Source organism: Oncorhynchus keta, chromosome 26 (assembly GCF_023373465.1).
Source record: "Oncorhynchus keta strain PuntledgeMale-10-30-2019 chromosome 26, Oket_V2, whole genome shotgun sequence".
Classification (NCBI taxonomy): Eukaryota; Metazoa; Chordata; class Actinopteri; order Salmoniformes; family Salmonidae; genus Oncorhynchus; species Oncorhynchus keta.
Window position 1 is genome coordinate 38068056 of NC_068446.1, and position 26777 is coordinate 38094832.

At 47.6% G+C, this 26777-nt stretch overlaps 1 protein-coding gene and 1 long non-coding RNA gene across 2 annotated transcripts in view; both read left to right on the top strand.

The window, feature by feature from the left end:
- LOC118359350 (transcription factor SOX-6) overlaps positions 1-26777 on the top strand; it is a 216043-nt gene that overhangs the window by 81141 nt on the left and 108125 nt on the right. The window lies entirely within an intron of this gene.
- On the top strand, positions 8188-9193 carry LOC127912074 (uncharacterized). Its single transcript, XR_008080507.1, has 3 exons — positions 8188-8286; positions 8384-8593; positions 8664-9193. It is a non-coding gene; the product is annotated as an uncharacterized LOC127912074 (long non-coding RNA).

The window sequence follows — 26777 nt, forward strand, 5'->3', positions numbered from 1 at the left end:
GTTAGATGGTCACTGTGGGTACAGGACATGAGGTGAGTTAGATGGTCACTGTGGGTACAGGACATGAGGTGAGTTAGATGGTCACTGTGGGTACAGGACATGAGGTGAGTTAGATGGTCACTGTGGGTACAGGACATGAGGTGAGTTAGATGGTCACTGTGGGTACAGGACATGAGGTGAGTTAGATGGTCACTGTGGGTACAGGACATGAGGTGAGTTAGATGGTCACTGTGGGTACAGGACATGAGGTGAGTTAGATGGTCACTGTGGGTACAGGACATGAGGTGAGTTAGATGGTCACTGTGGGTACAGGACATGAGGTGAGTTAGATGGTCACTGTGGGTACAGGACATGAGGTGAGTTAGATGGTAGACAGGACATGAGGTGAGTTAGATGGTCACTGTGGGTACAGGACATGAGGTGTGTTAGATGGTCACTGTGGGTACAGGACATGAGGTGATTTAGATGGTCACTGTGTGAACAGGACATGAGGTGAGTTAGATGGTCACTGTGGGTACAGGACATGAGGTGTATTAGAGTTAGAGGGTCACTGTGGGTACAGGACATGAGGTGTATTAGAGTTAGAGGGTCACTGTGTGAACAGGACATGAGGTGTATTAGAGTTAGAGGGTCACTGTGGGTACAGGACATGAGGTGTGTTGTAGTGAGAGGGTCACTGTGTGAACAGGACATGAGGTGTATTAGAGTTAGAGGGTCACTGTGGGTACAGGACATGAGGTGTGTTGTAGTGAGAGGGTCACTGTGGGTACAGGACATGAGGTGTGTTGTAGTGAGAGGGTCACTGTGGGTACAGGACATGAGGTGTGTTGTAGTGAGAGGGTCACTGTGGGTAGGACATGAGGTGTGTTGTAGGAGAGGGTCACTGTGGGTACAGGACATGAGGTGTGTTGTAGTGAGAGGGTCACTGTGGGTACAGGACTGTTGCTGTGGGTACAGGACATGAGGTGAGTTGTATGAGAACTGTGTACTTGTGGGTGAGCAGAAATAGTCAGTTATGTCTTTGAAAATAAAATCCACCCTCCTCCCTCCAAGCCTGCCCTGTCCATCTCCGCCGCATCCCAAATGGCACCCTATTCTCTTTATAGCCTCCTCTTCCTGTTAAAATGGCTCATCAAGGGTGACTTCCTGAGGTGGGATTTGCTATGATCAAATGGAATAAACTCTATTAGCCACCAAGCGCTCACTTGGCTTAACTGACCTGACCCCAGTGCAATCTGTAGCCAGGGGTTAAAGTCTCTATAGCTCAGCTCACTGTTAGCCGTCAGCTTCTACCCCAGCTTCTCTCAGTTCACTGTTAGCCATCAGCTTCTACCCCCTCTCAGCTCACTGTTAGCCATCAGCTTCTACCCCCCCTCTCAGCTCACTGTTAGCCGTCAGCTTCTACCCCCTCTCAGCTCACTGTTAGCCATCAGCTTCTACCCCCTCTCAGCTCACTGTTAGCCGTCAGCTTCTACCCCCTCTCAGCTCACTGTTAGCCGTCAGCTTCTACCCCCTCTCAGCTCACTGTTAGCCGTCAGCTTCTACCCCCTCTCAGCTCACTGTTAGCCGTCAGCTTCTACCCCCTCTCAGCTCACTGTTAGCCAGTCATCAGCTTCTACCCCCTCTCAGCTCACTGTTAGTCAGTCATCAGCTTCTACCCCCTCTCAGCTCACTGTTAGCCGTCAGCTTCTACCCCCTCTCAGCTCACTGTTAGCCAGTCAGCTTCTACCCCCTCTCAGCTCACTGTTAGCCGTCAGCTTCTACCCCCCTCAGCTCACTGTTAGCCGCAGCTTCTACCCCCTCAGCTCACTGTTAGCCGTCAGCTTCTACCCCCTCTCAGCTCACTGTTAGTCATTCTACCCCCTCAGCTCACTGTTACCCAGCTTCTACCCCCTCTCAGCTCACTGTTAGCCATCAGCTTCTACCCCCTCTCAGCTCACTGTTAGCCGTCAGCTTCTACCCCCTCTCAGCTCACTGTTAGCCGTCACCCCTCTCAGCTCACCCCCTCTCAGCTCACTGTTAGCCATCAGCTTCTACCCCCTCTCAGCTCACTGTTAGCCGTCAGCTTCTACCCCCTCTCAGCTCACTGTTAGCCGTCAGCTTCTACCCCCTCTCAGCTCACTGTTAGCCGTCAGCTTCTACCCCCTCTCAGCTCACTGTTAGCCGTCAGCTTCTACCCCCTCTCAGCTCACTGTTAGTCAGTCATCAGCTTCTACCCCCTCTCAGCTCACTGTTAGCCGTCAGCTTCTACCCCCTCTCAGCTCACTGTTAGCCGTCAGCTTCTACCCCCCTCTCAGCTCACTGTTAGCCGTCAGCTTCTACCCCCTCTCAGCTCACTGTTACTCATCAGCTTCTACCCCCTCTCAGCTCACTGTTAGCCGTCAGCTTCTACCCCCCTCTCAGCTCACTGTTAGTCATCAGCTTCTACCCCCTCTCAGCTCACTGTTAGCCGTCAGCTTCTACCCCCTCTCAGCTCACTGTTAGCCGTCAGCTTCTACCCCTCTCAGCTCACTGTTAGCCGTCAGCTTCTACCCCCCTCTCAGCTCACTGTTAGTCATCAGCTTCTACCCCCCTCTCAGCTCAACGTTAGTCATCAGCTTCTACCCCCCTCTCAGCTCACTGTTAGTCATCAGCTTCTACCCCTCTCAGCTCACTGTCAGTCATCAGCTTCTACCCTCCTCTCAGCTCACTGTTAGTCATCAGCTTCTACCCCCTCTCAGCTCACTGTTAGCCATCAGCTTCTACCACCCTCTCAGCTCACTGTTAGTCATCAGCTTCTACCCCCCTCTCAGCTCACTGTTAGCCACCAGCTTCTACCCCCCTCTCAGCTCACTGTTAGTCATCAGCTTCTACCCCCTCTCAGCTCACTGTTAGTCATCAGCTTCTACCCCCTCTCAGCTCACTGTTAGTCAGTCATCAGCTTCTACCCCCTCTCAGCTCACTGTTAGTCATCAGCTTCTACCCCTCTCAGCTCACTGTTAGTCATCAGCTTCTACCCCTCTCAGCTCACTGTTAGTCATCAGCTTCTACCCCCCTCTCAGCTCACTGTTAGTCATCAGCTTCTACCCCCTCTCAGCTCACTGTTAGTCATCAGCTTCTACCCCCTCTCAGCTCACTGTTAGTCATCAGCTTCTACCCCCTCTCAGCTCACTGTTAGTCATCAGCTTCTACCCCTCTCAGCTCACTGTTAGTCATCAGCTTCTACCCCCTCTCAGCTCACTGTTAGTCATCAGCTTCTACCCCCTCTCAGCTCACTGTTAGTCATCAGCTTCTACCCCCTCTCAGCTCACTGTTAGTCATCAGATTCTACCCCCTCTCAGCTCACTGTTAGTCATCAGCTTCTACCCCCTCTCAGCTCACTGTTAGTCATCAGCTTCTCAGAGTGCCTTAAGTGCCTGTGTCAGTTGTAATGAATGGAAATGGCCTTCCCTCATAGAGGAGGCAGTGGTCTTCACAGACACTTCAGCTGTAAAAGCTCTATTAGCCCGCGTTGGACTGAGGAAACTGTGTCCGTTTACCCGATTTGTACAGTTGGTTTATGTTTTTTTGTAAGTTAATTATTTTTATCCACAGAACTCGGTGAACGATATACCTAGCATAAATATGCCCAAGTCTTTATTTATGTTGGAAATGCCAGCATTCTAAAATGCACAAGAGACACACAACTATCAAATTGATCTTAACATTGACAAAAACTACATTGTTGAACAACAGGTGGGAAAGAGGGTTTGGAATGTACAAATGTCCCACGCTGAATGGGAGAAGAATGCATGGAACTTATGTCAAAGTGGATTGGATGGAGGATAAGGAAAGGAAGAAAGAGAAATAAATGACATGAGAGAAACAGAGGAAAGAAATGTACTTACGTGAAAAGAAAATGACAAACCTACTGCACACATCAAGTTCCAGTCAAGAGAGTTTTCACAGCGCTTCAATCCACATGGATTTGCATTCATCTAGCCTGCCCGTATGACTGAGCCTTTTGCGTGAGGACACTGTCACCAGGTGAACACATATCAATGTCTGCATCTCAAATTGTACCCTATTTCCTATATAGTGCACTATTTTTCACCAGGGCCCAAGTCTGAACAAGTTTGAACTGTCATTAAACCCTCATCTTGTGTCGTTGCTGATTACTACGAATAGTATAGCCACAGCCTCCAGTGGCCCTGGCATCGGCACAGTGCCCCTGTGCCAATTTTGTCAGCCATCTAACGTGCCCAGAGCAGCTCTGGCGCCTGGCAAGCACTTGATCTTTCTATCTACGCTTATACCCTGCCTGTCTGACTTACTGTAGTGAAGTAAAAACCTTTCTGACCCCAGTGTGGCTCTGTAGCAGCTCGGCTACTGATTAAAACTATAGTCACTCCTTATAGTACAATAAATTATTTTAGTAACACAGGAACGAGTCCTAGTTTGTCTTGGGTTAGCCTTATCACTATAAATGATTTGAATAAACTATATTTCAGTTTTTAAAAAATACGTAGAAAATAATTGTTCTATAAAAATAACTAAATTATTTCACGCAATGCGGGTTCAAGTCCCTTCAAAGCCTGTCAGTTTCAGACATGAGAACGGGGGTTTGTTGCAGCCTTTAGTTGATGACATGCAGAGTTATGGGGGTTGACACATGCATCTCTCAGATGTAGCGATATAGCAAGACAGATCTCTCATGTTTTGCTAAAATTCTGACTGACACAGTCACACACATGCAATGGTAGTATGGGCTCTCATTGGCAATGTTCACCGCTGTTTTGGACAGAACCTTTACACGGCCATCTCCCAACAACTGGCTTGACTGTTGACATGGAACACAACAGATTCACACCAGATAGTTTTCGGCTAGAGGCTAAATGATTTATTCATTTTGACGTGTAGTTGTGGAGAAATAGTGTATCTTAACCGTCAAAACACACAGAAGAGAGTGAAGTGCAGAGTAGGCTAAATACAGTAGTGCACCACTAAGTGGTATAAGACTAGCACTAGCCCTTGCCATGGTTTTGCTTGTGTTGTCCAGCAACCTCGCATACATCCACAGCTAGTTTAGCCAAGGCTAGCTCTGCCTGCAGTCCAAGGCTACGTCCCAAATGGCACCCTATTCCCTATCTAGTGCACTACTTTTGACCAGAGCTGTATTCCACCCTCATCAAAGTAGTGTACTATACAGGGAATAGGGTGCCATTTGGCATACAGTGCCTTCAGAACGTATTCACACCCCTTAACTTTTTCCACATTGTGTTGTGTTACAGCCTGAATTTAAAATAGATTACGTTTCAGATGTTTTGTCACTGGCCTACACACAATAACCCATAATAACCCATAATAACCCATAATAATCCATAATAACCCACAATACCACATAATAACCCATAATAACCCATAATAGCCCATAATAACCCATAATAACCCATAACATTTTACATATTAATAAAAAATCTGCAGCTGAAATGCAGCTTGTCAATAATTAATCAACTATTTTGTTATGGTAAGCCTAAATACGTTCAGGACTAAACAATTTGCTTAAGGATTGGTCCCGTTTTTTCAATTTTTGCCATAAATGACATACCCAATCTCATTTAATCTCATTTAAATTTAAGTCACATAATAAATTGCATGAACTCTGTGTGCAATAATAGGGTTTAATATTATTTTTGAATGACTACCTCACCTCTATACCCCACACATACAATTATCTGTAAGGTGAATTTCAAACACAGATTCAACCACAAAGACCAGGGAGGTTTTCCAGAGTTAAATGGCTGTGATAGGAGAAAACTGAGGATGGATCAACAACATTGTAGTTACTTTACAATACTAACATAATTGACAGAGGGAGAAGAAGGAAGCCTGTACAGAATACAAATATTCCAAAACATGCATCCTGTTTGCAACAAGACACTAAAGTAATACTGCAAAAAATGTGGCAAAGCAATTCACTTTTTGTCCTGAATACAAAGTGTTATGTTTCGGTCAAATCCAATACAACACATTACTGAGTATCACTCTCCATTATTTTCAAGCATAGTGGTGGCTGCATCATGTTATAGGTATGCTTGTAATTGTTAAGGACTTGAATGTTTTTTAGGATAAAAAATGAACTGAATGGAGCTAAGCACAGGCAAACCTGGTTCAGGCTGCTTTGCACCAGACACTGGGAGATAAATTCACCTTTCAGCAGAACAATAACCTTTAACACAAGGACAAATCTGCACTGGAGTTGCTTGACAGGAAGACAGTCAATGTTCCTGAGTGACCGAGTTAGTTTTGACTTAAATGTGCTTGAAAATCTATGTCAAGACCTAAAAATGGTTGTCTAGCTATGATCAACAACCAATTTGACAGAGCTTGAAGAATTCTGAAAAGAGTAATGTGCAACTGTTGCACAATTCAGAACTGGACCAGAAAGACTCACGGTTGTCATCGCTGCCAAAGGCTATTTTAGCATATATTGACTCAGGGGGTTGAATACTTATCTAATCAAAATATATGAGTGTTATCATTGTTCTTCCACTTTTGACATTCCAGAGTATTTTGTGCAGACGTTAACAACATAAAAAATGACAATTTAATCCATTTTAATCCCACTTTGTAAAACAACACAATTTTGAAAATATCAGGGTGTGTGAATACTTTCAGAAGGCACTTTGTGTTTTTCAGTGTAACTGGAAATACCTCTCTTAAAAGAGGCGTGCTTCTGCATTTTACATTCACATTTGAGTAATTTTAGCATTCCGTCTAACCAAATCCCCGTTTAGGTGCTAAGGATTCCTTTAAAGTACATTATGAGTGTAGCAGGTAATGTCGGTTACACGCTGAGGCTGAATCTCAAATGGCACCCTATTCCCTATGTAGTGCACTACTTTTGACCAGGGTCCATAGGCCTCTGGTTCAAAAGTAGTGCACAATATTTAGAATATGGCGCTATTTGTGACACAGCCTAACCGTAAGGGGGATGGGTAATCCAGAGGGTATGTGTCAGTGTACAATAGTCCTTTGTGCAGAGTGCAAATTAGAGACATGATCCCCCCTCAATGCAACAAAGGCAAACTTGGTGGTGGTCTCTAAATAATGCTATTTAACTATTCTCTCTTTTTAAATGCAATTTGTACTTCTACAGTGGTAAATGTTAAAATAAAAGCTGATTTCAAATTAAACGAACACCCCCTCCTCTGTGTCATGGTTTAATAAAACATCCATCCATCTGTCTGCACTTGTCATCCCGGGACCGTCCCGTATCTCACCCCCTTTTTCATTTAGGTGTCCCAACGTTACTTTCTACAAAAAAAAAGTCATTTTGTCAGCAAGACTCATCAATTATTTTAGGTTTCAAGAGTGGAGCGGGTCGAGAGTTTCAAGTTCCTTGGTGTCAACATCACCAACGATCTATCATGGTCCAAATACACCAAGACAGCCGTGAAGAGGGCACAACAACATCTTTTCCCCCTCAGGAGACTGAAAAGATTTGGCATGGGTCCCCAGATCCTCAAAAAGTTCTACAGCTGCATCATCGAGAGCATCCTGACGGGTTGCATCACCACCTGGTATGGCAACTGCTCGGCATCTGACCGTAAGGCGATGCAGAAGATAGTGCATAGGACCCAGTAGATCACTGGGGCCAAGCTCCCTGCCATCCAGGACCTATATAATAGGTGGTGTCAGAGGAAAGCCCATAAAATTGTCAGAGACTCCAGTCACCCAAGTCATAGACTGTTTTCCCTGCTACCGCACGGCAAGTGGCACCGGAGCGCCAAGTCTTGGAACAGAAGGCTCCTTAAAAGCTTCTACCCCAATTTGTACACTGCTGCTACTCGCTGTTAATTATCTATGCATTGTCATTTCACCCTTACCTACATGTACAAATTACCTCTAATCTGTACCCCCACACATTTACTTCGTACCGGTACACCCTGTATATAGCCTCGTTATTGTTATGTTATTGTGTTACTTTTTATAATTTTTTACTTTAGTTTATTTGGTAAATATTTTCTTAACTCTTCTTGAACTGCACTGTTGGTTAAGGGTTTGTATTCAGTATTTCACGGTAAGGTCTACACTTGTTGTATTCAGTATTTCACGGTAAGGTCTACACTTGTTGTATTCAGTATTTCACGGTAAAGTCTACACTTGTTGTATTCAGTATTTCACGGTAAGGTCTACACTTGGTCAGTATTTCACGGTAAGGTCTACACTTGTTGTATTCAGTATTTCACGGTAAGGTCTACACTTGTTGTATTCAGTATTTCACGGTAAGGTCTACACTTGTTGTATTCAGTATTTCACGGTAAGGTCTACACTTGTGTATTCAGTATTTCACGGTAAGGTCTACACTTGTTGTATTCAGTATTTCACTCTACACTTGTTGTATTCAGTATTTCACGGTAAGGTCTACACTTGTTGTATTCAGTATTTCACGGTAAGGTCTACACTTGTTGTATTCAGTATTTCACGGTAAGGTCTACACTTGTTGTATTCAGTATTTCACGGTAAGGTCTACACTTGGTGTATTCAGTATTTCACGGTAAAGTCTACACTTGTTGTATTCAGTATTTCACGGTAAGGTCTACACTTGTTGTATTCAGTATTTCACGGTAAGGTCTACACTTGTTGTATTCAGTATTTCACGGTAAAGTCTACACTTGTTGTATTCAGTATTTCACGGTAAGGTCTACACTTGTTGTATTCAGTATTTCACGGTAAGGTCTACACTTGTTGTACACGGCGCATGTGACAAATAACGTTTGATTTGATTTGTAGACCCAATGACAATCGGCAAAACTTCTTGTTGTGTTGTAACAGTTGTCTCTTTCCATTCATCTAATGGCACGAGGGCACAGTGCACTTTTTGGATGCTGGAGTCATTTTGGAGGGGACCAACTTCCGCAGTTAGCCTCCTTTTCTGAGGTGATTTGTGTAAATGTCATGATATAATCACACTCTGCCTTTGTGGAACCCACAGTACGTGACCTATCCCATTCTAATCGGTAAGGGACTTTTGTGTGTGCGATCGTATGTTAACGTGCTTGTGTGTACATGTGCGTCTGTGTGTGTCGGCCTTTACTGGGTGCAGGGAGGTGATAGTAGTGGTACTGTGGGTAGAGGTACAGTGGTCAACATGGTACAGGTGAGAATAGGGTTTAGCCTAGAGGCTAATTAAACTGACTATTTGAATTGAGGCCTGGCATTGCCAGTCTGTTTGCCCTTCCCTATAGGACTGGCTGCTTGAGTGATTGTGTGTGTGTGTGTGTGTGTGTGTGTGTGTGTGTGTGTGTGTGTGTGTGTGTGTGTGTGTGTGTGTGTGTGTGTGTGTACATTTGAGTGTGTGTATTTTACAAGTGTGACTGAACATCCCCCAGCCTCCTTCACCTCTCTGTTTGGTGGTCTTGTGGTCTGGTTCCCTGTCTTCCCCTTCAGTCCAGTCTTCATATCCCCTTCAGTCCACACACATGAACACACCTCCCTGCAGTACCAGCTAGACTAGATCACAACTCCCTCAAATACACCAAACATGTTTTTCTCTTTTCAAACAAATGTTAATGTTTATTTACCGAATACATTTTGTAGCCTTGATTTAAAAGAGTAGCAGGCCCCAGTGTGTGGCGTAAAATACACAATGTAAGTGGTTCAAATGTAGTTTTCAAAGCAGGAGACTGTGACAGTAGCTGTGAGAGGGTTTGATGATCCACTTACAGATTACAGAACAAGCCAGCTGCTTGTGAGCTGTTCTGTTCTGGGGTCTATTCTATCTGTTCTGTTCTGGGGGTCTATTCTCTCTGTTCTGTTCTGGGGTCTATTCTCTCTGTTCTGTTCTGGGGGTCTATTCTCTCTGTTCTGTTCTGGGGTCTATTCTCTCTGTTCTGTTCTGGGGTCAATTCTCTCTGTTCTGTGACAGTAGCTGTGAGAGGGTTTGATGATCCACTTACAGATTACAGAACAAGCCAGCTGCTTGTGTGCTGTTCTGTTCTGGTGGGCTATTCTCTCTGTTCTGTTCTGGGGGTCTATTTACTCTGTTCTGTTCTGGTGGGCTATTCTCTCTGTTCTGTTCTGGTGGGCTATTCTCTCTGTTCTGTTCTGGTGGGCTATTCTCTCTGTTCTGTTCTGGTGGGCTATTCTCTCTGTTCTGTTCTGGTGGGCTATTCTCTCTGTTCTGTTCTGGTGGGCTATTCTCTCTGTTCTGTTCTGGTGGGCTATTCTCTCTGTTCTGTTCTGGTGGGCTATTCTCTCTGTTCTGTTCTGGTGGGCTATTCTCTCTGTTCTGTTCTGGTGGGCTATTCTCCCTGTTCTGTTCTGGTGGGCTATTCTCTCTGTTCTGTTCTGGTGGGCTATTCTCTCTGTTCTGTTCTGGGGGTCTATTCGCTCTGTTCTGTTCTGGGGGTCTATTCTCTCTGTTCTGTTCTGGGGGTCTATTCTCTCTGTTCTGTTCTGGGGGTCTATTCTCTCTGTTCTGTTCTGGTGGGCTATTCTCTCTGTTCTGTTCTGGGGTCTATTCTCTCTGTTCTGTTCTGGGGGTCTATTCTCTCTGTTCTGTTCTGGTGGGCTATTCTCTCTGTTCTGTTCTGGGGTCTATTCTCTCTGTTCTGTTCTGGGGGCTATTCTCTCTGTTCTGTTCTGGGGTCTATTCTCTCTGTTCTGTTCTGGGGTCTATTCTCTCTGTTCTGTTCTGGGGTCTATTCTCTCTGTTCTGTTCTGGGGGGCTATTCTCTCTGTTCTGTTCTGGTGGGCTATTCTCTCTGTTCTGTTCTGGGGTCTATTCTCTCTGTTCTGTTCTGGGGTCTATTCTCTCTGTTCTGTTCTGGGGGGCTATTCTCTCTGTTCTGTTCTGGTGGGCTATTCTCTCTGTTCTGTTCTGGGGGTCTATTCTCTCTCTTCTGTTCTGGGGGTCTATTCTCTCTGTTCTGTTCTGGTGGGCTATTCTCTCTGTTCTGTTCTGGGGTCTATTCTCTCTGTTCTGTTCTGGTGGGCTATTCTCTCTGTTCTGTTCTGGTGGGCTATTCTCTCTGTTCTGTTCTGGTGGGCTATTCTCCCTGTTCTGTTCTGGTGGGCTATTCTATCTGTTCTGTTCTGGGGGGCTATTCTCTCTGTTCTGGTCTGGTGGGCTATTCTCTCTGTTCTGTTCTGGGGGTCTATTCTCTCTGTTCTGTTCTGGGGGTCTATTCTCTCTGTTCTGTTCTGGTGGGCTATTCTCTCTGTTCTGTTCTGGGGTCTATTCTCTCTGTTCTGTTCTGGGGTCTATTCTCTCTGTTCTGTTCTGGGGTCTATTCTCTCTGTTCTGTTCTGGGGTCTATTCTCTCTGTTCTGTTCTGGGGTCTATTCTCTCTGTTCTGTTCTGGGGTCTATTCTCTCTGTTCTGTTCTGGGGTCTATTCTCTCTGTTCTGTTCTGGGGTCTATTCTCTCTGTTCTGTTCTGGGGTCTATTCCCTCTGTTCTGTTCTAGGGGGCTATTCTCTCTTTGTGCTGTTCTGGTGGGCTATTGTCTCTCTGTTCTGTTCTGGTGGGCTATTGTCTCTCTGTTCTGTTCTGGTGGGCTATTGTCTCTCTATTCTGTTCTGGTGGGCTATTGTCTCTCTGTTCTGTTCTGGTGGGCTATTGTCTCTCTGTTCTGTTCTGGTGGGCTATTGTCTCTCTATTCTGTTCTGGGGGGCTATTCTCTCTGTTCTGTTCTGGGGGGCTATGTGCTCTGTTCTGGGGTCTATTCTCTCTGTTCTGTTCTGGGGTCTATTCCCTCTGTTCTGTTCGAGGGGGCTATTCTCTCTGTGCTGTTCTGGTGGACTATTGTCTCTCTGTTCTGTTCTGGTGGGCTATTGTCTCTCTGTTCTGGGGGGCTATTCTATCTCTGTGCTGTACTGGTGGGCTATTGTCTCTCTGTGCTGTACTGGTGGGCTAGTGTCTCTGTTCTGGGGGGCTATTGTCTCTCTGTGCTGTACTGGTGGGCTATTGTCTCTGTTCTGGGGGCTACTGTTCGGAAGGCCATAAAGCTATCACCGCCTGGTAATGCAACTGCTCCGCCCTCACCCCGTCTCTCTGTGCTGTACTGGTGGGCTATTGTCTCTGTTCTGGGGGGCTATTGTCTCTCTGTGCTGTACTGGTGGGCTATTGTCTCTCTGTGCTGTACTGGTGGGCTATTGTCTCTCTGTGCTGTACTGGTGGGCTATTGTCTCTCTGTGCTGTACTGGTGGGCTATTGTCTCTCTGTGCTGTACTGGTGGCTATTGTCTCTGTTCTGGGGGGCTATTGTCTCTCTGTGCTGTACTGGTGGGATATTGTCTCTCTGTGCTGTACTGGTGGGCTATTGTCTCTCTGTGCTGTACTGGTGGGCTATTGTCTCTCTGTGCTGTACTGGTGGCTATTGTCTCTGTTCTGGTGGGCTATTGTCTCTCTGTGCTGTACTGGTGGGCTATTGTCTCTCTGTGCTGTACTGGTGGGCTATTGTCTCTCTGTGCTGTACTGGTGGGCTATTCTCTCTCTGTGCTGTTCTGGTGGGCTATTGTCTCTGTTCTGGGGGGCTATTGTCTCTCTGTGCTGTACTGGTGGGCTTTTCTCTCTGTTTTGTTCTGGGGGGCTATTCTCCCTTTGTGCTGTTCTGTTCTGGTGGGCTATTCTCTCTCTGTGCTGTTCTGGTGGGCTATTCTCTCTCTGTGCTGTTCTGGTGGGCTATTCTCTCTCTGTGCTGTTCTGGTGGGCTATTCTCTCTCTGTGCTGTTCTGTTCTGGTGGGCTATTCTCTCTCTGTGCTGTTCTGTTCTGGTGGGCTATTCTCTCTCTGTGCTGTTCTGTTCTGGTGGGCTATTCTCTCTCTGTGCTGTTCTGTTCTGGTGGGCTATTCTCTCTCTGTGCTGTTCTGTTCTGGTGGGCTATTCTCTCTCTGTGCTGTTCTGTTCTGGTGGGCTATTCTCTCTCTGTGCTGTTCTGTTCTGGTGGGCTATTCTCTCTCTGTGCTGTTCTGTTCTGGTGGGCTATTCTCTCTGTGCTGTTCTGTTCTGGTGGGCTATTCTCTCTCTGTGCTGTTCTGTTCTGTTCTGTGGGCTATTCTCTCTCTGTGCTGTTCTGTTCTGGTGGGCTATTCTCTCTCTGTGCTGTTCTGTTCTGGTGGGCTATTCTCTCTCTGTGCTGTGCTGTTCTGGTGGGCTATTCTCTCTCTGTGCTGTTCTGTTCTGGTGGGCTATTCTCTCTCTGTGCTGTGCTGTTCTGGTGGGCTAGTCTCTCTCTGTGCTGTGCTGTTCTGGTGGGCTATTCTCTCTCTGTGCTGTTCTGGCGGGCTCCTATTTGTACGTGTTAACATCAGTAACACTGTGCTGCACTCAGTTGTTGAACCCCCCCACCTCTCCTACCGCCTGTGAACCCAACCACCCACCCCAGCACCCTGTTACCACCTGTGAACTGAACCACCACCACCCCAAATCCCTGTTACCCTATGGCCTCCCACAACAACACTTCTATTGTATCTCTGCCTCACATGGCATTGGGGAGGCGAGACTCTATCGGGTTTCCTCAAATCACAACTAAAGTGGAAACGGAAGCTAAAGGACTTGAACCCGCATATTGAAGGGGTGCGGAGATGTGATCTATTCTGAAAGATGACGATGAGACGTTCTCTTTCCTTGAATTGTACTGTCTGTATTTGCATTGGGAGATGTCAGGTGAAATAAGAAAGTCGAGAGTGAATCTAAACCCACGGTTTAAAGCTTAGTGTTAAGTTTCTTTGTACTTAATTGTGCTACAGTACAACGGACCCCATGACTGTAACAATTAACTGAGGTCTACGCAGAAAAGGATGATGTTCGTTCAGTGGTGTTCAAAGTTACAGAACATTCATAGAGTAATGTACTGTACAGTATTATAACTGATATGCCTATGTCACGTAGACTACGGACTAATGTCAGCTCAATACAATACGTTTCTATCTGCAACTGCCAATGTGGCACAGCAACCATTTTTTTCCCATTTCCCTCTAAGTCTACCCTTCTGTTCCCTACACTTCTACCCTTCTCTACACTTCTACCCTTCTGTTCCCTACATTTCTACCCTTCTCTACACTTCTACCCTTCTGTTCCCTACACTTCTACCCTTCTCTACACCTCTACCCTTCTGTTCCCTACACTTCTACCCTTCTGTTCTCTACACTTCTACCCTTCTGTTCCCTACACTTCTACCCTTCTCTACACTTCTACCCTTCTGTTCTCTACACTTCTACCCTTCTCTACACTTATACCCTTCTGTTCCCTACACTTCTACCCTTCTCTACACTTCTACCCTTCTGTTCCCTACACTTCTACCCTTCTCTACACTTCTACCCTTCTGTTCCCTACACTTCTACCCTTCTCTACACTTCTACCCTTCTGTTCCCTACACTTCTACCCTTCTGTTCTCTACACGTCTACCCTTCTGTTCCCTACACTTCTACCCTTCTCTACACTTCTACCCTTCTGTTCTCTACACTTCTACCCTTCTCTACACTTATACCCTTCTGTTCCCTACACTTCTACCCTTCTCTACACATCTACCCTTCTGTTCCCTACACTTCTACCCTTCTCTACACTTCTACCCTTCTGTTCCCTACACTTCTACCCTTCTCTACACTTCTACCCTTCTGTTCCCTACATTTCTACCCTTCTCTACACTTCTACCCTTCTCTACACTTCTACCCTTCTGTTCCCTACACTTCTACCCTTCTCTACACTTCTACCCTTCTGTTCCTTACACTTCTACCCCTCTACACGTGTATCCTTCTAAACTCCTTCCCTTCTCCACACATCTACCTTTCTAAACTTGTACCTGTCTTTACACTTCTACCCCTCTACACGTCTATCCTTCTAAACTCCTTCCCTTCTCTAAATGTCTACCTTTCTAAACGTGTACCCTTCTCCACACTTCTCCACTACTCTATCCTTCTACACTTCTACCTTTCTAAACGTGTACCCTTCTCCACACTTCTCCCCTTCTCTATCCTTCTACACTTCTACCTTTCTAAACGTGTACCCTTCTCCCCACTTCTCCCCTTCTCTATCCTTCTACACTTCTACCTTTCTAAACGTGTACCCTTCTCCACACTTCTCCCCTTCTCTATCCTTCTACACTTCTACCTTTCTAAATTTCTAAACTTGTACCCGTCTTTACACTTCTACTCTTCCACCCTTTCTCAACACCTTTACATCCCTAACCTGTTCTATATTTCTAGTCTTCTACACTTCTACCTTTCTTTACACATCTATCATTCTGAACTTCTATCCTTCTGAACTACTAACCTTCTCTACACTTCTAGACTTCTACCCTTCTCTACACTTTTACCCTTTTATACACCTCTAACCTTCTTTACACTTCTACCTTTCTACACTTACACAAGTTTACCCTTCTCTACACTTCTAGACTTCTACCCTTCTCAACACTTCTAGACTTCTCTACACTTCTACCCTTCTACGAGTCTCTATATACATCTACATATCTACCCTTTTACACTTCTACCCTTCTGTAAAATTCTAGGCGTCTTCTCTTCCCTTCATACACCAATCCAACGGTTTTGAATTTAAAATATAATTATATTTGACATATGCTTGAATATGCTTGAATTGCTTGCTTACAAGTCCTTCACAATGATGCAGATTTTTTTTTAAATGAATGAAAACAAAAATAGGCGTTCTTGTAAGCTCAATGCCTGTGTCCCTTTCCTTGAAAGTGCTAGCCTTTAGCCCAGCATGGATATTGCCTGTGTCCCTTTCCTTGAAAGTGCTAGCCTTTAGCCCAGCATGGATATTGCCTGTGTCCCTTTCCTTGAAAGTGCTAGCCTTTAGCCCAGCATGGATATTGCCTGTGTCCCTTTCCTTGAAAGTGCTAGCCTTTAGCCCAGCATGGATATTGCCTGTGTCCCTTTCCTTGAAAGTGCTAGCCTTTAGCCCAGCATGGATATTGCCTGTGTCCCTTTCCTTGAAAGTGCTAGCCTTTAGCCCAGCATGGATATTGCCTGTGTCCCTTTCCTTGAAAGTGCTAGCCTTTAGCCCAGCATGGATATTGCCTGTGTCCCTTTCCTTGAAAGTGCTAGCCTTTAGCCCAGCATGGATATTGCCTGTGAACCATGTTGTTTGGTTTGTATACGTTCGTATAGTCACTGTGGGGATGACATCATCTGTGCAGTTATTGATGAAGCCCGTGACTGATGTGGTAAACTCCTCAATGCCATCTAAAACATCCCAGAACATATCCCTGTCTGTACCAGCAGAGCAGTCTTGTAGCCTCACGTCTGCTTCATCGGACCACTTACGTATTGAGCACATCACTGGTACTTCCTGTTTGAGCTTTTGTTTGTAAACAAGAAGCAGGAGAATAGTGGTCAGATTTGCCGAAGGGGGGATGAGGTAGGGCCTTGCATGCATTTCTGTGATTAAAATGAAAGTGGTCTACAGTTTTACTGCCCCTAGTGGAGCAGGAGACATGTTGGTAAAATTGAGGTAGAAAGTTGGAAGCTTGCGGGTCAATGGTTGATCAGTTGACTAGGTAGTACAGAGAGACTAGTATGCTACAACACCCTTCAGCCAGCCCCCATCCACCCTCTGTAAAATCGCTGCTTGCAGGCATTCTCCAACCGTGGCCAGGATTAAGTTGCACCAAGATGCTGATCTTGGGTCAATTTTGCATTTAACCCACTAATGGTTAAGGGTAAGATCGGGTAAGGTTGGCAGATCCTAGATCTGTACCCTGGTGCCCGTGGCCGGTAGATCCAACAAAAGCGAGATGCAGAGCAGGTGTCATCTGACAGATGAAAATAGTGTCCCAGTAACGGACACCGTGCTAACACACACAACACACATCTGACTTGGGCCTCTAATGGTTTTACAGCATTTAGATCTTGTAGTGGCTAGCTGGCTACAGTACACACCCGGCCTGTTTTACTCTTGTAGTGGCTAGCTGGCTACAGTACACACCCGGCCTGTTTTACTCTTACATTTACATTACATTTAAGTCATTTAGCAGACGCTCTTATCCAGAGCGACTTACAAATTGGTGCATACACCTTATGACATCCAGTGGAACAGCCACTTGCATCTAAATCTTATTGGGGGAAGGGGGGTGAGAAGGATTACTTACCCTTACTTACCCTATCCTAGGTATTCCTTGAAGAGGTGGGGTTTCAGGTGTCTCCGGAAGGTGGTGATTGACTCCGCTGTCCTGGCGTCGTGAGGGAGTTTGTTCCACCATTGGGGGCCAGAGCAGCGAACAGTTTTGACTGGGCTGAGCGGGAACTGTACTTCCTCAGTGGTAGGGAGGCGAGCAGGCCAGAGGTGGATGAACGCAGTGCCCTTGTTTGGGTGTAGGGCCTGATCAGAGCCTGGAGGTACTGAGGTGCCGTTCCCCTCACAGCTCCGTAGGCGAGCACCATGGTCTTGTAGCGGATGCGAGCTTCAACTGGAAGCCAATGGAGAGAGCGGAGGAGCGGGGTGACGTGAGAGAACTTGGGAAGGTTGAACACCAGACGGGCTGCGGCGTTCTGGATGAGTTGTAGGGGTTTAATGGCACAGGCAGGGAGCCCAGCCAACAGCGAGTTGCAGTAATCAAGACGGGAGATGACAAGTGCCTGGATTAGGACCTGCGCCGCTTCCTGTGTGAGGCAGGGTCGTACTCTGCGGATGTTGTAGAGCATGAACCTACAGGAACGGGACACCGCCTTGATGTTAGTTGAGAACGTCAGGGTGTTGTCCAGGATCACGCCAAGGTTCTTAGCGCTCTGGGAGGAGGACACAATGGAGTTGTCAACCGTGATGGCGAGATCATGGAACGGGCAGTCCTTCCCCGGGAGGAAGAGGAGCTTGTAGTGGCTAGCTGGCTACAGTACACACCCGGCCTGTTTTACTCTTGTAGTGGCTAGCTGGCTACAGTACACACCCGGCCTGTTTTACTCTTGTAGTGGCTAGCTGGCTACAGTACACACCCGGCCTGTTTTACTCTTGTAGTGGCTAGCTGGTTACAGTACACACCCGGCCTGTTTTACTCTTGTAGTGGCTAGCTGGCTACAGTACACACCCGGCCTGTTTTACTCTTATAGTGTCTAGCTGGCTACAGTACACACCCGGCCTGTTTTACTCTTGTAGTGGCTAGCTGGCTACAGTACACACCCGGCCTGTTTTACTCTTGTAGTGGCTAGCTGGTTACAGTACACACCCGGCCTGTTTTACTCTTGTAGTGGCTAGCTGGCTACAGTACACACCCGGCCTGTTTTACTCTTGTAGTGTCTAGCTGGCTACAGTACACACCCGGCCTGTTTTACTCTTATAGTGTCTAGCTGGCTACAGTACACACCCGGCCTGTTTTACTCTTGTAGTGGCTAGCTGGCTACAGTACACACCCGGCCTGTTTTACTCTTGTAGTGTCTAGCTGGTTACAGTACACACCCGGCCTGTTTTACTCTTGTAGTGGCTAGCTGGCTACAGTACACACCCGGCCTGTTTTACTCTTGTAGTGGCTAGCTGGCTACAGTACACACCCGGCCTGTTTTACTCTTGTAGTGGCTAGCTGGTTACAGTACACACTGTGTGTGTGCGACTGTGTGTGTGTGTGTGTGTGTGTGTGCGACTGTGTGTGTGCGACTGTGTGTGTGTGACTGTGTGTGTATGCGACTGTGTGTGTTTGTTTGTTTATGTGTTCATGTGTGTGTGTTCGCACATGTTTTCCTCCCAATGGTTAATGCATGATGCCTAGAGCACTAACGCCTAACTAGAGAGCTGTCAGGATCCACCAGCCAAATCAACTCTCCTCCCCTACTACATCAAATGGAGTAGAGAAATAAAATGACAACGACAGCTACCAGCTACTGTTTCCCCAGCTACTGTTACCCCAGCTACTGTAGCCCCAGCTACTGTTGCCCCAGCTACTGTTGCCCCAGCTACTGTTGCCCCAGCTACTGTAGCCCCAGCTACTGTTGCCCCAGCTACTGTTTCAACAGCTACTGTTGCCCCAGCTACTGTTGCCCCAGCTACTGTAGCCCCAGCTACTGTTGCCCCAGCTACTGTAGCCACAGCTACTGTTGGCCCAGCTACTGTTGGCCCAGCTACTCCAGCTACTGTTGCCCCACTTTTATTGCAGAAGGAGTGTCAGAAACATACACTATACTTTATTTAGAGGTGGGAGGGGGTCAGTACCCAATAGTGCAGTTGGAGAGGGAGAGAGAGAACAACTGGACAGAGGATTTATGTCAGAGTGAAAGCATAAAACTCAACATACTGTATGCCCAAACACCAGGAGTTAGGCCAGAGAGGAAAGGAGAAACACCAGGAGTCAGGCCAGAGAGGAAAGGAGAAACACCAGGAGTCAGGCCAGAGAGGAAAGGAGAAACACCAGGAGTCAGGCCAGAGAGGAAAGGAGAAACACCAGGAGTCAGGCCAGAGAGGAAAGGAGAAACACCAGGAGTCAGGCCAGAGAGGAAAGGAGAAACACCAGGAGTCAGGCCAGAGAGGAAAGGAGAAACACCAGGAGTCGGGCCAGAGAGGAAAGGAGAAACACCAGGAGTCAGGCCAGAGAGGAAAGGAGAAACACCAGGAGTAAGGCCAGAGAGGAAAGGAGAAACACCAGGAGTTAGGCCAGAGAGGAAAGGAGAAACACCAGGAGTCAGGCCAGAGAGGAAAGGAGAAACACCAGGAGTCAGGCCAGAGAGGAAAGGAAAAACACCAGGAGTTAGGCCAGAGAGGAAAGGAGAAACACCAGGTGTTAGGCCAGAGAGGAAAGGAGAAACACCAGGAGTCAGGCCAGAGAGGAAAGGAGAAACACCAGGAGTCAGGCCAGAGAGGAAAGGAGAAACACCAGGAGTCAGGCCAGAGAGGAAAGGAGAAACACCAGGAGTCAGGCCAGAGAGGAAAGGAGAAACACCAGGAGTCAGGCCAGAGAGGAAAGGAGAAACACCAGGAGTTAGGCCAGAGAGGAAAGGAGAAACACCAGGAGTTAGGCCAGAGAGGAAAGGAGAAACACCAGGAGTCAGGCCAGAGAGGAAAGGAGAAACACCAGGAGTCAGGCCAGAGAGGAAAGGAGAAACACCAGGAGTCAGGCCAGAGAGGAAAGGAGAAACACCAGGAGTTAGGCCAGAGAGGAAAGGAGAAACACCAGGAGTCAGGCCAGAGAGGAAAGGAGAAACACCAGGTCAGGCCAGTTAGGCCAGAGAGGAAAAAGGAGAAACACCAGGAGTCAGGCCAGAGAGGAAAGGAGAAACACCAGGAGTCAGGCCAGAGAGGAAAGGAGAAACACCAGGTCAGGCCAGAGAGGAAAGGAGAAACACCAGGAGTCAGGCCAGAGAGGAAAGGAGAAACACCAGGAGTCAGGCCAGAGAGGAAAGGAGAAACACCAGGAGTCAGGCCAGAGAGGAAAGGAGAAACACCAGGAGTCAGGCCAGAGAGGAAAGGAGAAACACCAGGAGTCAGGCCAGAGAGGAAAGGAGAAACACCAGGAGTTAGGCCAGAGAGGAAAGGAGAAACACCAGGAGTCAGGCCAGAGAGGAAAGGAGAAACACCAGGAGTTAGGCCAGAGAGGAAAGGAGAAACACCAGGAGTCAGGCCAGAGAGGAAAGGAGAAACACCAGGAGTCAGGCCAGAGAGGAAAGGAGAAACACCAGGAGTCAGGCCAGAGAGGAAAGGAGAAACACCAGGAGTCAGGCCAGAGAGGAAAGGAGAAACACCAGGAGTTAGGCCAGAGAGGAAAGGAGAAACACCAGGAGTCAGGCCAGAGAGGAAAGGAGAAACACCAGGAGTCAGGCCAGAGAGGAAAGGAGAAACACCAGGAGTCAGGCCAGAGAGGAAAGGAGAAACACCAGGAGTCAGGCCAGAGAGGAAAGGAGAAACACCAGGAGTTAGGCCAGAGAGGAAAGGAGAAACACCAGGAGTCAGGCCAGAGAGGAAAGGAGAAACACCAGGAGTCAGGCCAGAGAGGAAAGGAGAAACACCAGGAGTTAGGCCAGAGAGGAAAGGAGAAACACCAGGAGTTAGGCCAGAGAGGAAAGGAGAAACACCAGGAGTCAGGCCAGAGAGGAAAGGAGAAACACCAGGAGTTAGGCCAGAGAGGAAAGGAGAAACACCAGGAGTCAGGCCAGAGAGGAAAGGAGAAACACCAGGAGTCAGGCCAGAGAGGAAAGGAGAAACACCAGGAGTTAGGCCAGAGAGGAAAGGAGAAACACCAGGAGTCAGGCCAGAGAGGAAAGGAGAAACACCAGGAGTCAGGCCAGAGAGGAAAGGAGAAACACCAGGAGTTAGGCCAGAGAGGAAAGGAGAAACACCAGGAGTCAGGCCAGAGAGGAAAGGAGAAACACCAGGAGTTAGGCCAGAGAGGAAACGAGAAACACCAGGAGTCAGGCCAGAAGGAAAGGAGAAACACCAGGAGTTAGGCCAGAGAGGAAAGGAGAAACACCAGGAGTCAGGCCAGAGAGGAAAGGAGAAACACCAGGAGTCAGGCCAGAGAGGAAAGGAGAAACACCAGGAGTCAGGCCAGAGGGAAGGAGAAACACCAGGAGTTAGGCCAGAGAGGAAAGGAGAAACACCAGGAGTCAGGCCAGAGGAAAGGAGAAACACCAGGAGTCAGGCCAGAGAGGAAGGAGAAACACCAGGAGTTAGGCCAGAGAGGAAAGGAGAAACACCAGGAGTCAGGCCAGAGAGGAAAGGAGAAACACCAGGAGTCAGGCCAGAGAGGAAAGGAGAAACACCAGGAGTTAGGCCAGAGAGGAAAGGAGAAACACCAGGAGTCAGGCCAGAGAGGAAAGGAGAAACACCAGGAGTTAGGCCAGAGAGGAAAGGAGAAACACCAGGAGTCAGGCCAGAGAGGAAAGGAGAAACACCAGGAGTCAGGCCAGAGAGGAAAGGAGAAACACCAGGAGTTAGGCCAGAGAGGAAAGGAGAAACACCAGGAGTCAGGCCAGAGAGGAAAGGAGAAACACCAGGAGTCAGGCCAGAGAGGAAAGGAGAAACACCAGGAGTCAGGCCAGAGAGGAAAGGAGAAACACCAGGAGTCAGGCCAGAGAGGAAAGGAGAAACACCAGGAGTTAGGCCAGAGAGGAAAGGAGAAACACCAGGAGTCAGGCCAGAGAGGAAAGGAGAAACACCAGGAGTCAGGCCAGAGAGGAAAGGAGAAACACCAGGAGTTAGGCCAGAGAGGAAAGGAGAAACACCAGGAGTTAGGCCAGAGAGGAAAGGAGAAACACCAGGAGTCAGGCCAGAGAGGAAAGGAGAAACACCAGGAGTTAGGCCAGAGAGGAAAGGAGAAACACCAGGAGTCAGGCCAGAGAGGAAAGGAGAAACACCAGGAGTCAGGCCAGAGAGGAAAGGAGAAACACCAGGAGTTAGGCCAGAGAGGAAAGGAGAAACACCAGGAGTCAGGCCAGAGAGGAAAGGAGAAACACCAGGAGTCAGGCCAGAGAGGAAAGGAGAAACACCAGGAGTTAGGCCAGAGAGGAAAGGAGAAACACCAGGAGTCAGGCCAGAGAGGAAAGGAGAAACACCAGGAGTTAGGCCAGAGAGGAAAGGAGAAACACCAGGAGTCAGGCCAGAGAGGAAAGGAGAAACACCAGGAGTTAGGCCAGAGAGGAAAGGAGAAACACCAGGAATCAGGCCAGAGAGGAAAGGAGAAACACCAGGAGTCAGGCCAGAGAGTAAAGGAGAAACACCAGAGTCAGGCCAGAGAGGGAAGGAGAAACACCAGGATTTAGGCCAGAGAGGAAAGGAGAAACACCAGGAGTCAGGCCAGAGAGGAAAGGAGAAACACCAGGAGTTAGGCCAGAGAGGAAAGGAGAAACACCAGGAGTCAGGCCAGAGAGGAAAGGAGAAACACCAGGAGTCAGGCCAGAGAGGAAAGGAGAAACACCAGGAGTCAGGCCAGAGAGGAAAGGAGAAACACCAGGAGTTAGGCCAGAGAGGAAAGGAGAAACACCAGGAGTCAGGCCAGAGAGGAAAGGAGAAACACCAGGAGTCAGGCCAGAGAGGAAAGGAGAAACACCAGGAGTTAGGCCAGAGAGGAAAGGAGAAACACCAGGAGTCAGGCCAGAGAGGAAAGGAGAAACACCAGGAGTTAGGCCAGAGAGGAAACGAGAAACACCAGGAGTCAGGCCAGAGAGGAAAGGAGAAACACCAGGAGTTAGGCCAGAGAGGAAAGGAGAAACACCAGGAATCAGGCCAGAGAGGAAAGGAGAAACACCAGGAGTCAGGCCAGAGAGTAAAGGAGAAACACCAGGAGTCAGGCCAGAGAGGGAAGGAGAAACACCAGGAGTTAGGCCAGAGAGGAAAGGAGAAACACCAGGAGTCAGGCCAGAGAGGAAAGGAGAAACACCAGGAGTCAGGCCAGAGAGGAAAGGAGAAACACCAGGAGTTAGGCCAGAGAGGAAAGGAGATATCCACTCTTTAGCACACACACACACACACACACACACACACACACACACACACACACACACACACACACACACACACACACACACACACACACACACACACACACACACACACACACACACACACACACACACACACACACACACATCCTTAAATCAGTGTTTTGGTCAACTGTTGGTTTGTGTTTGCTGTGTGTTGCGTGCTTGCTACCAGGTGTGTATGTGAGAGATGGAGCAAGAGAAAGACAAGGATGATATCTCTCCTCTCTACAAGTGGTGATCTCATGGGAGGCTGCTGCAGGCAGTTAAGGCTCTAAGCTCCTGGCAGTGTCCTCCCTGCAGGACTGTTGATGCTTGCCTGCTGCACACCGTCACACGTCTGTGGTTTCTGTTAAACACCATAAACACGTGCTTTTGACACAACGCTGAGGCAGCCAGGTGATAAAAAGTCTGTTTACACCAATCACAATCTCTGATACTTGGCGGGCCCAACAGATTTACAATGACAGTGTGTGTGTGTGTGTGTGTGTGTGTGTGTGTGTGTGTGTGTGTGTGTGTGTGTGTGTGTGTGTGTGTGTGTGTGTGTGTGTGTGTGTGTGTGTGTGTGTGTGTGTGTGTGTGTGTGTGTGTGTGTGTGTGTGTGTGTGTGTGTGTGTGTGTGTGTGTGTGTGTGTGTGTGTGTGTGTATGAGAAAAATAGAAGCACTTTGGGACTTTCTTCCCGCCTCAATCTCCTCTTCCTGGTCCTCCTCTTTTTCCTCTTCTCCTCCCTATTTTCTTCCTCCTCCCCCACTCATCTCCTATCTCTTCTTCTTCCTCCTCCCTTCTTCTCTTCCTCTTCATCACCCTCCGTTTCTTCCTTCTTCATTCCATTTTCCCCTATTCCCTCTCTCTCTCCTTCCCTCTCTCTCCCCTTCCCATTATCTCTCCCCTTCCCCTTATCTCTCCACTTATCTCTCCACTTCTCCCTCCCTTATTTTCTCTCCTTCGCTCCCTCTCTCTCGCTCCCTCTCTCTCCCTCGCCCTCCCGTTCTCCCTCTCTCACCCCTTCTCCCTCTCTCTCTCCCCTTCTCCCACTCTCTCTCCCCTTCTCCCTCTCCCCTTCCCCTCCCCTCCCCTCCCTCCCTCCCTCCCTCCCTCCCTCCCTCCCTCCCTCCCTCCCTCCCTCCCTCCCTCCCTCCCTCCCTCCCTCCCCTCCCTCCCTCCCTCCCTCCCTCCCTCCCTCCCTCCCTCCCTCCCTCTCTCCCTCTCTCTCTCTCTCTCTCTCTCTCTCTCTCTCTCTCTCTCTCTTTACCCTTCTCCCACTCTCTCCCATTCTCCCTCCCTCCCTCTCCTCTTCTCTCCCTCTCCCTCTTTCTTTCCCTCTGTCTCTCCCTTACTCCCTCTCTCTCCCCTTCTCTCTCTCTCCCTCTCTCCTTTTCTCTCCCTCTCTGTCCTCTTCTCTCCCTTCCCCCTCTCTCCCCTTCTATCTCTCTCCCTCACCCCTTCTCCCTCTCTCTCCTCTTCTCCCTCTCTCTCACTCTCTCTCCCCTTCTCCCTCTATCCCTCTCGCTCCCCTTCTCCCTCTCTTCCCTTCTCTGGACTTTGTTCGCAAGTCGTTCATCACCTGAATAGCTCCTCTACTTTAGGAAGGTGTGGACAGTGTGGTATTTTTATCCATTCCCCAATCTAAACATCACTTGATCCTCACTCTGTAGGGTTAAGAAAGGAGGGAGAGATAGAGACCCATCTAGGGTAAAACACATCTCATCATCCTTTACTCCTCTCTTCTCCTCTCCATCCTCCTTTACTCCTCTCTTCTCCTCTCCATCCTCATTTACTCCTCTCTTCTCCTCTCCATCCTCCTTTACTCCTCTCTTCTCCTCTCCATCCTCATTTACTCCTCTCTTCTCCTCTCCATCCTCCTTTATCCTCATTTACTCTCTTTCTCCTCTCCATCCTCATCCTCATTTTTACTCCTCTCTTCTCCTCTCCATCCTCATTTACTCCTCTCTTCTCCTCTCCATCCTCCTTTACTCCTCTCTTCTCCTCTCCATCCTCCTTTACTCCTCTCTTCTCCTATCCATCCTCATTTACTCCTCTCTTCTCCTCTCCATCCTCATTTACTCCTCTCTTCTCCTCTCCATCCTCCTTTACTCCTCTCTTCTCCTCTCCATCCTCCTTTACTCCTCTCTTCTCCTCTCCATCCTCCTTTACTCCTCTCTTCTCCTATCCATCCTCATTTACTCCTCTCTTCTCCTCTCCATCCTCATTTACTCCTCTCTTCTCCTCTCCATCCTCCTTTACTCCTCTCTTCTCCTCTCCATCCTCATTTACTCCTCTCTTCTCCTCTCCCTTCTTCCTCCTTCTCTTTTCAGATGTTCATCAGCGTGGGGGGGTATAAATCGTATAAACCCCCCACACACACACAGACACCCACGTTTCCCTCGTACAGCGCCAAAGCACAGACGTAGAGTAGAGATACAGGTTGTATTTTCTTTCCCTAAGTGCGTCTATAAATCCTCCCTCTAATTGTGTTTTATGTGAGGCCTAACAGATTGTATGTTTAGCTCTCATAGTGGGAGAAAGACACTCTTCCCTTGGTTGTAAATAGTCTACCAAATATATACAGTATATGTCAAGCTAGGCGTCCTTTCAGGTTGAGAAGACAAATTATCAACAAATTACAGGGGATTTTGACAGCAAAATTGCATCTTGTTATTATGAATTGGACTTCCATGTTTTGAGTACACAGGGTGGGAAAGGCCTTTTGGAATTTGAAATATGTTTTGAAGTTCGCCTCTTTTGTAAGCATTTACATTTTGTTTCTTATGGGCTGCATCTCATACATAGTGCATTACTTTGGTTAAAAGTAGTGCATTACTTTGGTTAAAAGTAGTGCATTACTTTGGTTAAAAGTAGTGCATTACTTTGGTTAAAAGTAGTGCATTACTTTGGTTAAAAGTAGTGCATTACTTTGGTTAAAAGTATTGCACTACTTTGGTTAAAAGTATTGCACTACTTTGGTTAAAAGTAGTGCATTACTTTGGTTAAAAGTAGTGCATTACTTTGGTTAAAGTAGTGCACTACATAAGGAATAGGGTGCCATTGGGAATGTGATCAGACATCCATTGCCTCCCTTTAATTGACCATTGTTCGTGTTCATCCTATGTGATCCCGCACAGCATGAACTTATTTACAATAATCATAATCCGGTGTTAACATGCTAGGCCTTAATGGGGCTGAATAACTTGTGTCTCAAATGGCAACCTATTCACATAGGGTCCTGGTCAAAAGTAGTGCACTACATAGGGGATAGGGTGCCATTTGGGACACACTCCAAGTTAGTTGTATTCAACTCTTTTGAGAGCCTCATGACCACAATAGCCTATGCGCAGACCTCTCAAACAAAAAATTAAACCATTCAAATGCCCATGTGCTTATGAATACTTGTCCTTTTGTT